Source organism: Peromyscus leucopus, chromosome 7 (genome assembly GCF_004664715.2).
Source record: "Peromyscus leucopus breed LL Stock chromosome 7, UCI_PerLeu_2.1, whole genome shotgun sequence".
NCBI lineage: Eukaryota > Metazoa > Chordata > Mammalia > Rodentia > Cricetidae > Peromyscus > Peromyscus leucopus.
In genome coordinates, this window is record NC_051069.1 from 41,350,834 (window position 1) to 41,363,779 (window position 12,946).

Sequence of the window (12,946 nt, forward strand, 5' to 3'; positions counted from 1 at the left end):
TGTGCTGGAACTCACTCTGTAGACCAGGCTGGCCTCGAACTCACAGAGATCTGCCTGGCTCTGCCTCACAAGTGCTAAAATTAAAGGTATGTGCCACCACCGCCAGGCTCGTTTTACTTTTTTTTGTTTGTTTGTTTTTGTTTTTGTTTTTGTTTTTGTTTTTCGAGACAGGGTTTCTCTGTGTAGTTTTGCGCCTTTCCTGGAACCACTTTGGAGACCAGGCTGGCCTCGAACTCACAGAGATCCGCCTGCCTCTGCCTCCCGAGTGCTGGGATTAAAGGCGTGCGCCACCACCGCCCGGCTCGTTTTACTTTTTAAAAGCAAATCCTGGGGTCAGTGAAATGATGTTAATCTCAAAAGATGGGAGGAGAAAGACCACCAACCCAAATCATCATGGCCAAATTAATTAAAGCAAGCTTTGTCATTCACATACGTGGGCTGCTTCCCCCTGAGGTGGGATTCAAGAGGTCAACAATGCATGAGAGGAAGACAAAGCTTATAGCTCAGTGGTGGGAGGTTTCCAAATGGGAAATTTGGTGGGCAAATAGGCGGGTTACAGGAACGTAACATAAGCCTCACAGGTTAGTCCTAAGGACCTCCTGAAACAAGGCCATGGTTGCAGGATAGAGGGTAGTAGTCATATAATCCTTCTGAAACAAAGGAGGGCTACAAGATGGTTATAAACAACTGTTTGAAACAGACATGGCTGCCATTCCTACAACAGGCAGTATAGAGCCATTTGTAGTTAAGGTCACAGGTGGGGCACAGCCCAATCCTTGAGAAATACAGGTTTAATCATAAACAGAAATGAATCTCGTTTGTCTTTACTATAAGGTGGATTTTAAACCTAAAATGGAGCAGCAGGTTCTTCAATGGCACAGCAGGTAAAGCTGCTTGCCTTGAAGGCCTGGTCCCCTGAGTTAGTTCCCAGGAACCCACATTAAGGTGGAAGGAGAGAACCGACTCTACAAAGTACACCTGTACCCCATCCCCAACAGCTTTAAATAAATGAATAAAGAAAGAAACAAATAAGTAAGTGCTGGGTGGTGGTGGTGCACTCCTTCTCTGAGTTTGAGACCAGCCTGGTCTACAGAGCAAGTTCCGGGACAGCCAGGGCTACACAGAGAAACCCTGTCTCAGAAAACAAATAAAAAAGGAAAACCAGCTAGTTGTGCTGGCATACACATTTAACTAAGCCCAGGAGAGGAAGCAGGCAGGCCTTTGAGCCAGGCCAGCCAGGGTCTATCTACAAGCAGTGGTTCTCAACCTTCCTAATGCTGCAACCTTTTCATACAGTTCCTCATGTTGTGACCCCCCCCAACCATAAAATTATTTTCATTGCTACTTCATAACTGTAATTTTGCCACTGTTAGGAATCGTAATGTAAATATCTATGTTTTCCAATGATCTGTGAAAGAGTCATTCAACCCCCAGGTTGAGAACCACTGATGTATAGAGTTCAAACCAGCTGAAACTGCACACTGAGACCTTGCCTCAAAAGAATAAAACAAAGCTTGGAGTATCAGTGCTCAACTTTAATCTCCTTTAATCCCAGCACAGACAAGCAGCTCTCTGAGTTCCAGGAAAATCTAGTCTACATAGCAAGTTCCAAGCCAGCCAGCACTTCATGTCTTAAAATAATAACATTTTAAGTAAAATGAATAAGAAAATTACTCTTTCAGTTCAGTGGACTTCATGTGGCAAATCACCATGAAGTATTTAGGCACCCATCTACACTTAAAACAGATACTAAGCTACACAACGTGCTCACACAAATATTTTGTGCACATTCATACTTTTAACACACCGATATATTAGTAAGAATTTCCTCTAGTCCTACTTTAGGGGTTCTTACTTCTTATGCTGTTTCTATGATGATTATGTGATTGTTAAAACTAGAAGAAAAAAAAACAGGCAAGAAGAAATTGGCCAGTGCCAATCAACTGAGGTTACACTGGATTGACACTCCATAATCACTAAGTAAAATCACTTAGGGGCCTTGCCTTACTTTTGACATTCTCACCTGACGTTCAGACCTGCAATGCAATGGGCAAATTACTTTTGGTGGGCCATTAGTAAAAAGAAATCATTTTAAAAAATCATTAAAACTCACTAGTTAAAAAAAAACTTAATCTGAAAAAAAAAAAACTCTAGAAAAAGGTAACTACTTCAAAAAGTGGGTGCTAATGGATTAACTGAGTCATGGTGAAAAAAAAAAAATCTTGATCCAAAATAAAAATGTAAACCTACTAAATGGCAAGGAATCGTTCCCGTGAAAATAGTTCACTCTGTGTCAATTTCGCCTCCATGTGTAAAATGTAAGCTAAATTTACTAAATATACCAGTAAATTTACTAAATATACCAGACTGAGCAAATATTGTATGTTGCTTTGCCCCCAACGAATCCTGATTTTTATGTTTTCTCAATTCTGGAGCAACAAATAAGTACAGTTCATGAGCGCAGAAGGTCCTGGAGTGGCAACCGTGGAGTGGATGGGCACAAAAGAATACAATGTAATGCTGCACTTACACCCTCGGGCCCACAAAGACCCTGCGGCAGTGGCGCGAACACGACAGAAAGCGAGGTTAGTCACGAGCGACTTTGTTTTTAATGAAAGGTAGATACAACTGGCCTTAAGCACAAGACTGGTGGGAGAGGTACAGGCAAGCTTTAACCCGTGTAAAGATTCAGGGCATGGGATTTAGCTGGATGAATCTCATCAATGACACCACAAAGCCACGTCTCTACCCACTAACTTAAGTGTACGTATATACTGGTTGAAAATGGGTTGAAGTCCAACTAATCCACCTAACACGGCTAAAAGAAATGGCACCCAATTTCAGCAGCCTTCGTGCGCCGGGAACGCACACCGCAGCGATTCCATTTTACCCGGGACCTACGTAACCTGGCTCCAGACTTCCCTTGTTTTAGCATTAGCTCAAGGGGAGCCCGGCCTCGCCAGCTCTGCAGGTCCTCGGCCTCCGCCCTACCCAGCCCGCCACCGCGTTTGCAGACCGACCCGCCGGGGCCTTCCCCACACCTTCGCGGGCGGGGCGGCAGGGAAACGCGGGCCGGGAACCCCGCACCGGAGCCCACGGCCACGCGCGCCGCCACCCCCCGCACGGGTCCCGGCCGGCGGACACCCGCCCGCCCAACCGCCGCCCGGCGCGCAGGCAGCCCAACCGCCGTCCCGGCCCAACCAACGCGGGAGGGGAGGAGAGGAGCGCACGGCCGGCGGGGCATGCGAGCCGCTCGGGGGCGCGGGGCAAGCTGCGCGCCGGGGAGACGGGGCGGGCGGCGCCGAAGCCCGCGCTGGACGGACGCGGGGCCCGGGCGGCTTCCCGGAGGGGCCTCGCCCCTTTTCGCGTAGAAGGTGCAGATGGTTTGACCCCCCACCCCGAGCGAGGTGCCTCGTCCCAGCCCCGGCTGGACTGTACCATCGGGCGGTGCCGCCGGGATTGCTCCCCCCCACCACTACCATCAGGTCCCCCCCCACCCGGGTCCGCGGTCGGTTGGCCCCGGCCGGGCGCTGAGACGCAGAAAGAGCTGGGCGCCATTTTGGGTGGGACTAAGCAAAGACGAAACACTCTCCCAGGCGATGGGATACTCCGGACCCTGGTTTATCCGGTTCCCTTAATCCTTTCGGTACTTACACGACGTGGGGTGAGGGGAGCTGGAAGATCAGCGGGTCCCGGATCCTCTCTCCCTAGGGGTGATGGAAATCAAACCCCCCCCGCCGCCTCCAGGTGGTTCTTCCCGCCGCAGAGTGGGAGCAGCATAAAAGGCGGGGTCTTATTAGCATAATCTGCCTGGCAACCTGATCTCAACGCTATGTGATTGGCTAAACTCTGAAAGTCCCATGCTGTGCCTAGAGACCTGGAACGCTGGGCCGAACTGACAAGCCCAGATTTAAGAGTCATGACGAAAATCCTGGGACGTTAATTCAGTCGGCAGAGAAGGCAAAAGGAGATTCACACAATGGCCCAATGACAGAAGGCCTCTTTATTTCGTGCTCTGCTGTTCATGTAAAACCCAATAGAAGAGCGGGAATCTGGCGCTGCTCGCCTGCGTTTGTACTCTAAGCCAATCAGAAAGCCCCACTCTATGCATTCAGGGTCAAGGCCCATCCGAGAACCCTGGCGGGCAAGTGGAGGGACAGGGTCCAATGTGCCTGAGTGTCCACCGTGCAAGAACCAATGCGCACCCTGGCTCCCAGCCCACCTATCCCCCCCACCTTGGGTCCTGGGAAGCTCTGGAGGTGTGGCCCCCAGCGCGGACTTGCAGGGAACCTCGTGTGCCCGGGGGCTCTGTATGACTAGGGCACGCCTTTCCGGGACCACAGAAACCGGTTAAACAGACTGCACTCCCCCCGACCCCTCCCCCGGGCCTATCAGCCTTCCGGAGCAAGGGGACTCTGCCATCAGCCCCTGCTGTCCCCTAGAGCGCCTACACTACACCTCTCTTTTCAACCCTTTACCATTTTCGAAGAGTGTTTTTCGAGAAGCAATCAGGGTGAGAAAGTGTCTCGGTTGGTAGGATGCTTTGCCTGGCATGCACTAAATCTTGTGCTCAATCCCCAGCACCCCATAATCCTGGAGTGGTGGTGCATCCGGGAGGTTAAGGCACTAGGTGCAGAAGTTCAAAGTCAGCTTGGACTACTTGAGACTGGGGGGGCGGGGCGTTAATCAACACTGAGCAACCAAAAAAGACGAAATCTGCTGGGCGGTGGTGGCGCACGCCTTTAATCCCAGCACTCAGGAGGCAGAGCCAGGCGGAGATCTCTGTGAGTTCAAGGCCAGCCTGGTCTCCAAAGCAAGTTCCAGGAAAGGCGCCAAGCTACACAGAGAAACCCTGTCTCAAAAAAAAAAAAAAAAAAAAAAAAAGACGAAATCTTTCTTAACTGAGGACATCCACATCCAACTCTTCTTTAAGACTGCCTTCTCAAGCAGGGCGGTGGTGGCGCACGCCTTCAATCCCAGCACTCTGGAGGCAGAGCCAGGGGGATCTCTGTGAGTTCGAGGCCAGCCTGGGCTATCAAGTGAGTTCCAGGAAAGGCGCAAAGCTACACAGAGAAACCCTGTCTCGAGGAAAAAAAAAAAAAAAAAAAAAGACTGCCCTCTCAGAGTACAGCAAGTGCATAGAAAAAGCCCAGGCTTTAGAATGACAAGCTGGAAACTCCCCACTGACAACACTAATAGCAACCGAAGGTCAGAGACCTTTGCTCTTTTTGTCTGCAGAGAATGGTTTAACTGTCCATGACCTGTACTTTGCTGTGCTGTTTTGAAGATGAAGTAAGGTCATACTTTTAACATTCTCTTCCGACATTGGTTGAAACTTAGAGAAACAGAAGGGTTAGTGATGATAAAGCCTACAGAGTGACTTGTAATCCCAATTCTTGAGTGCAAAGGCAGAACTGTTTGAGGGTAACCTGGCCTACGTAGTTCCAGGCCAGCTAGCAGTATTTAGCAAGATTCAGTTTCCAAACAAAAAACCCCTACAAAACCACTGGCTAAGCAAGAAAAAAGAAGTACCACAAAGCAAAAGACTTGAGGATATAAAACATCCACGGGGAGAAAAACTAAAATCCATTCAAATACATTGCTTACAGTTTTGTTTAAATGACTGAAAACAGTGAAAAGCTGAGGCCAGCATCCTGCTTTTAACGCTCAAAGGCATGACAGCTTTGGGAGGTAGGAATTGAGGATGTCAACGAATCGCAGACCCCTGTGGGAGCAACACTGGACATAGAATAAGGGCTGTCAGTAACCAAGCCTTGCTGCTAAACTGAAAAGAAAGCACGGGAGTGAGGCTGGAGGATGCACATTTGTCCAATGCAGCAACATTTGCTCTCCTCTCTGGGTCTATTCACAGGAAGCCATTTGCTTTTGGAATGGTTTTAGTAGCTAAAGAAGTCTCGGGGAGGATCCCTCGACATCGCCAGAGGTAGATGGGTCCTCTGTGGCCTTGGAAGGCTGCCATGCCCTGTACCCGTGGCCTCTAGAGATCCTTTTGAGATTTAACCATATTATGTCTTCTCTGATGGATTAAGAGTCACAGAGGTCAGGTTATCAGAAATGACACAAAGGGAACGTACCAGGAGAGGTAGTGCTATCTATCTCACTGGGCCTTAAATAAACACTCCAAAACCTTTTCCCTTTTTATCACCAGAGTAAGATTACTGCAATATATGAGGAAGCCAATTTTTGTTTCTGCATATTTTTTTCTTAATGTCTTAGCTATTGTCACATTTTCAGATGTCTTCATTACAGTTCGTGTGTGTGTGTGTGTGTGTGTGTGTGTGTGTGTGTGTGTGTGTGTACTGTTAGGTCTCAAACTGGGGGCAAATGGCTAACTGAGGTGGCCATTAACATATCAAAGCAGACAGCGACCACCAGGTTCTCCCTGCATCCCTCCATCCCTACCTGTTACAGGGTATGCCTGGCATGCCCCACCCCCTACCCTAAACTTCTCCAGCCCACCTGCTGGGCTGCCCTTCCCCCAGCTGCCCTTCTCTATATAATCCAGCCATTTTGGTTACCTGCACTTTTTGGTCTACCTTTTACTCTCTTGGCCAGCCTCTGGGCCCAGGATTTCCCTCTAGGTCAGCAGCTCCTCTCCTCTTCTCCCTTCACTCTCTCTCCTCACATGGCCTAGCTCAGCCATGTTCACTCTGGGCTCTCCCAGAAGTCTCTGCCTCTGGCTATGCTCTCCCTTTTATCTACAATAAACTCTCTCCTCCACCATACCTAGGAACAGTCATATCATTTCCTTTTTTATTTCTTTTTTTCATTCATGTACATGTATTCGCACGTGCATGTTCGTGCATGTGTGTGCATGTGCGTGCGTGCGTGCGTGCGTGCGTGCATGTGGAGGCCAGAGGTCAGCTACAGGTTATGAACAGCTACCCATCTTGTTTTTTAAGGTACATTTCCTCCCTGGGACCTGGTACTAACAGATGAAGCTGGGCAGTCTGGCTAACGAGCCCTAGGATCTGCCTCTGTCTTCTCAGTGCTGAGGATTACAGGTAGGCTTTTCTACCAGGTCATGCTTTTCTGTGTGGGTTATATGTTGTTCCTCAAGTTTGAGCAGCACACACTTTATGGACTGGGTGATCTCCCCAGCTCGAAAACATTATTTATTTATAGTACTTTAGAAGGAACTTGGTGCCTCATGCCTGCTAGGCAAGGGTCTTACACTGATCCATATCCCCAGCCCTCTTTGATTTTTTTGAATTTTCAGGCAGGGTCTCATTAAGTTGCCCTGGCTGGTCTTGAACCCACTCTATAACCTCCTGGGATTATAGGCTTGTGCTATCAGGCCTGTTCTAAAGTTTGAATGGGCACAAATATTTTAATGATGCAGCAGTCGACCAATTTTTAAAATTTCAACTGTCTGAAGTCTCAGAAAACTGCTTTTTATGTGTTTTTTTTTTTTAAAAATGCACACATAATGAAATTTCCTGTGCAGTGAATACATGGAATATGTACCACGTGCCATTCACTGCTCTAAACAATGAAGATAGGAGAGAATAGAAAAGTGCTCTCATTAAGATTCCAATTAAAAGGAGGCAAGAGAACAAAATTCACAAATAATTCCAAGTGATGGTGTTACAAAGAAAATAATGCAGGAAAATGCCAAGGAAAAGGAATGCTGACTGTGGAAATGTATGTCAAAAAAAAAAAAAAAAATTCCACCCAGTATTGGGCAATGGCTCTGTTTTGTTTTGTTTTGATTTTCCTGAGACAGAGTAGCCATATATTTAGCACTGGCTCTGCTGAAACTCAATATGTAGACTAGGCTGGTCTTGAACTCACAGAGATCCTACTGCCTCTGCCTCCCCAGTGCTGGGAATAAAGGTGCGCACCACTATATCAACTAGGTAATGACTTTTTTTGTTTGTTTGTTTTAATTTTTGTTTTGTTTTGTGGGGTTTTTTGTTTGTTTTTGTTTTTTGTTTTTTTGAGACAAAATTTTTCTGTGCAGCCCTGGTTGTCCTGGAACTGGATCTGTACTGTAGCTCAGGCTGGCCTCGAACTTACGGAGAGTTGCCTGCCTCTGTCTTCCGAGTGCTGGGATTAAAGGCATGTGCCACCACCGCCTGGCTGATGACTCTGTTGATAGAGGTTTTCTCTGCAAAAACATGGACCTGAATTTAATTCCCAGAGCCCATTTAAAAGATCCTCAGCCCCTACGTAAAAGCCAGACATGGCAGTATATGATCATAATCCCAGCTCTGGGGCCAAAATACAGGGGGACTCCTGGACTCTCTGATGAGCTCCAAACCAATGAGACACCCTGTCTCAAAAGACATAAATGGCATTCCTGAGGATGACATCCCAGGTTGTCCTCCAGCCTCCACAAGTGGTACACACACACACACACACACACACACACACACACACACACACACACACTTTTAACAAGAAGTCCTCCTAAAATACTGTAAGAGTGGGGACTAGAGTGGGAACTAGAGCCGGGTGGTGGTGGTGGCGGCAGGCAGAGCTCTGTGAGTTCGAGGCCAGCCTGGTCTACAAAGTGAGTTCCAGGACAGGCCCCAAAACTACACAGAGAAACCCTTTCTCAAGGAAAAAAAAAAAGAGTGGGGACTAGAATAAGGCAAAAGGAAACCAACAATGTTAAGATTTGGGGAAACACTCCAGCCTACGAAAACAGCCTAAAAGTTAAAGGCCAGTGAGATGGTTCAACAGTAAAGACATTTGCCATGCAAGCCTGGTGACCTGAGTTTGATCCCTGGATCCCATGGCATCCGGTGGAAGGAGAGAAGCAAACTCTACAGTCTCTATCTGCTGACCTCCACGTGCATGCGTGGTAGGGTGCAACACCCCTTCCCCATCATGCAAACACAAAAACTTTACCCATGGCATGCATGTATTCAACTATTCTTTCACTGTAAAACTGTTCATGGAGGGCTTACTATATATGCCAGGAGGCACTGCATTGGCTGCTTTGGAATTAATTCATCAGCTGACCTCTACACAAAAGGATAGAGCATAAGAACCCATGGCTTTCTGGAGCTTCCCCTCTGAGAAGGAATGAGAAAGGCCAGGATTGCTGGGATACAGGGCAAAGGGCAAAGTCACCAAAAACAACCCAGGGAAATAGGCAGGGGACATGATACAGGGCTTTGAGGTATGCTAGTGTTAGATGTTTTGAATGCATTTTAAACGAGGAAATGAACTTTTACTCCCCTTTAAGATAACTGCTTCAGGATGCTTGTTTATTGGGAGGGGGTAGAGTAAGAAATGAGACAAGGAGTCTGTCCCTGCTTTAAGCAGGAAATGATTGATGTGAGGAGGGCGTGGGTAGACTTACAAGTGGACTAGATATGGGACTGGGTGGTGGTTAGTAATGCCAAGACGATGATCGTGATTGACTCACAAGGTTAGAGCTGAATGATTAAATGGTGATGCATTAACTGAGAGAGATGAGGAGAGAAATGGTTAGAAAATTCACTGTTCTCAGCCAGGCGGTGGTGGCGCACACCTTTGATCCTAGCACTCAGGAGGCAGAGGCAGAGGGAGCTCTGTGAGTTCGAGGCCAGCCTGGTCTACAAAGTGAGTTCCAGGACAGGCTCCAAAGTTACACAGAGAAACTCTGTCTCGAAGAAAAAACAAACAAACCACACACACACACACACACACACACACACGCAAAAGAAAGAGAGAGAGGGAGGAAGGGAGGGACGGAGGGAGAGAGAGAGAGAAAGAAAGAGAGAAAGAAAGAAAATAAAAGAAAATTCACTGTTCTCTGATATTCATGACAAATTTGAAAGCTCTTGTCCTAATCTTGGGGCATGGTAGCACTCACCTGTATTCCCAGCACTCCAGAAGTAGATGGCAACAAGGATTGGAATCCAAAGGGTAGCCTGAGTTATATGAGATCCTAACTAAAAAAATAAATGAATGAATGAAATCAGGTGTGGTAATACACGCCTTTATTCTCATCAGGAAGGAAGACAGAGGTAGGTGAATCTCTGCGAGTTCAAGACCAGCCTTTTCTACAAATTGAGTTCCAAGTCAGCCAGGACTATACAATGAGTCCCTGAAAGGCAGGCAGGCAAGAAGGAAGGAAGGAAGGGATGGAGAAAGAGACAAAATAAGTGAATGAATGAATGAATGAATGGATGAATACCTTTTCAAATTGAGGAAACACTATGGTTGGGATTGAAGGGGAAGACAGGGTTTCTCTGTGTAGTTTTTTTGGTACCTGTCTTGGATCTCACTCTGTAGACCAGGCTGGCCTTGAACTCACAGAGATCCGCCTGGCTCCGCCTCCCGAGTGCTGGGATTAAAGGCGTGCGCCACCCCTGCCCTGCAAGACTGGGTTTAGAAAGACAATTTTAGTATTCACCAGATATTTTTTTTTTTTTAGAACCCAAGCTGTTCTCTAATTCCCTGTATAGCAAAGGAGGACCTTGAACTTGGAAACCTCCTGCTCACAATTCCCACATACCCCATTTATGCATCTCTAGGAGTCAAATCCCATGGCCTCCTCCACAATTGGCAAGCACTCCACCAACAAAGTTACATACCTGGTCTTATTCACCAAATTGTAAATTGTGTTTAAATGTATATGATTGTGGCTGGAGACATAGATCAGTAGGAGAGTGTTTGTCTCAGTATATAGGATTAGATGAACCCTAATTAGATATAGCCATTTACTGAAGATTAGAAGCCTAGCAGGGGACAGGGTGCTGCAGGAAGACAAGAATGTCTAGGACTGATCTGTGTGGACCTGCTGAACGTAGAGGTGGGTAACAGGAAGCTGAGCAAGGCCGGGTGCGATGGTCTGTTCCAGTCCATTCCTGTAATCCCAGCACTTAGGAGCTTGAAGCAAGATCTTTAGTTTGAAGTTAGCCTAGGTAGTGACCCAGAAAGATCCCACCTCAAAATGGGAAGTGGTTTAGTAAGTAACTAGTAGAGGCATTGTTCCCATGTCTTACACTCCTTGAGACTGAGAAGGACAGGACAAAGTAATCACTTGAGCTCAGGGGTTCAAGACTAACCTGAGAAACAGAGCAAAACCCTGTATCCAAAAAAATTCAGCTGAGTGCTAGAGAGATGGTTCAGTGGTTAACTTGTAGAGGACCCAAGTTCATTTCCCAGCACCCACATGTGAGAGCTCACAACGGCTTGTAACTTCAATTCCAGGAGAGCCAACTACCTCTTCTGGCCTCTTTTGCTGCTTGCACTATATGCAGATACATAAATATACAATTAATTGTTTGTTTGTGAGACACGACCTCACTTTGTAGTCCTGGCTGGCCTGGAGCTCACTATGTAGACTGAGCTGGTCTCGAATTTACAGAGACCAGCCTGCCTCTGTTGGGTTGCTGGGATTTAGGACATGCACCACCACATGTGCCTCATAATAATGTTCTAAATTCAATTACAATGGCTGAGCAAGGTCAATAAAGCAGGTGAGCCAAAAGAAGATCATGTCTGAGGAACCAGGGGACATAGTGGTCGGAGGAAGATGTAGCTGTCAGCAAATGTCACCGAGAGATAAAAGGGAAGAAAGGATAGTCCCTTGATAAAAGCACGCTTAGGGGAGAATTAGGAAACACAGTAGGAGATGTCTGAGAAAAGCATAAGGATGGTCAAAGACATCTGCTACCAACTGTATACCAGATAAGACACACTACCAACAAATCAATTAACCTGCTTCTTCCCCACCCGCCCACCCCCCACCTCCAGTGTGCTGGTCAAATCAACTGACCTAGGCCCAAAGCAAAGGCAAAGGCAGGAGGAGTTAGAGGTCCAGGTCAGCTACAGGGCAAGCCCCTGTGGAGAGAGGAGAGCTGGAGGGAGGCAGAGAGAGAAAAAGAGGGAGGGGAGGAGGGAGCGGGAGAGAATGAAGGCGCTACATATGCTATTTATAAAAGATTCTTTTTTTAATGTATCACAAAGCTAGCCTAGCAGGAGAGGCTCTGCCTAAGCATGCGTGACGCTCTGAGGATCCCCAGCACAAAACAACAGCATCAACAGAAAACACCAGAGCCACCTGGGAAAGGGGAAAGTTCTGACCCGGGAAGGCAAGCCGAAGGCTAGAGAGGAAATGTCACTGGGCAGTGACCATAATCATGATGGAAGTTTTCGACAGTCGTGGTGGCGTGTGCCTGTGATGCACTCAGGAGGTGGAAGCAGAAGATTGCAGGCACAAGGTAAGCCGGACTCCCATTGTGACACTCTGTCTCAAAAAGCAAAAATTTAGCTGGGCACCATGTCACATAATATGCTGGGAGCACTCAGGAGGCACAGCCCTGAGCACAGTCCTGTATTTGAATTCCTCCTAGACAATACAGCAAGACCCTTTCTTAGGAAAAGAACAAAGCAAGGTTTTTCTTCAAACAGTATCAGTGGATGCTAACACTATGGGGTAAAATGTTGGCACTTCTGTATCAACACAATCAGCATCAAATCCTCCACACACACACAAAAAAAATATTTGATTTTCTTTTGGAAAGCTGGCGTCAGAAGCAAGAACTCCAGCATGGTAGACAAGTTCTGTAAATGTTACAGAACTGTATCCTGAACCTTGTAAAAGATATTTAATAGTTATAAAGGGAAAAGGAGTAACTTCACAGTGAGAAAGTTAGCAAATAACTAACTTCATCTATGATAAAGCTGCTATGCTAAGTGTGGACTCATGGTTCCAGCTGCTTGGGAGACTAAGGCTGGAGGATAACGAGCACAGGACTAGACTGGGCAACACAGCAAGGCCTCTAATTTAACACACTTAGGGATAGACAATAGATTCTGTATGCTTCTACAGATGATCTTCTGAGAGCCGTGCAACTTCCCTTCTGAAACACAGCTATCCAAAATTAGCAACTGGAATCCAATTAGAAGGAAACAACAAACAACCTAAAATTCAGGGACATTCTATATAACTGGCCTGCTCGCTCCGTAAAAATACTAATGG

At 47.0% G+C, this 12,946-nt stretch overlaps 1 protein-coding gene across 3 annotated transcripts in view; it reads right to left on the reverse strand.

Annotated features, from left to right (window-relative positions):
- The window catches only part of Prdm10 (PR/SET domain 10), a 104,687-nt gene extending 100,601 nt beyond the window's left edge, over positions 1-4,086 (reverse strand). The window contains exon 1 of one of the 3 annotated variants that reach the window (XM_028858972.2): positions 3,655-4,084. The gene's annotated coding sequence lies outside the window, so the exon portion shown is untranslated. Of the gene's footprint in view, positions 1-3,654 lie in introns of all 3 variants that reach the window. The other 2 variants (XM_028858973.2, XM_028858974.2) reach the window with 2 other exon arrangements.
- Between the last annotated feature and the right edge of the window lie 8,860 nt (positions 4,087-12,946).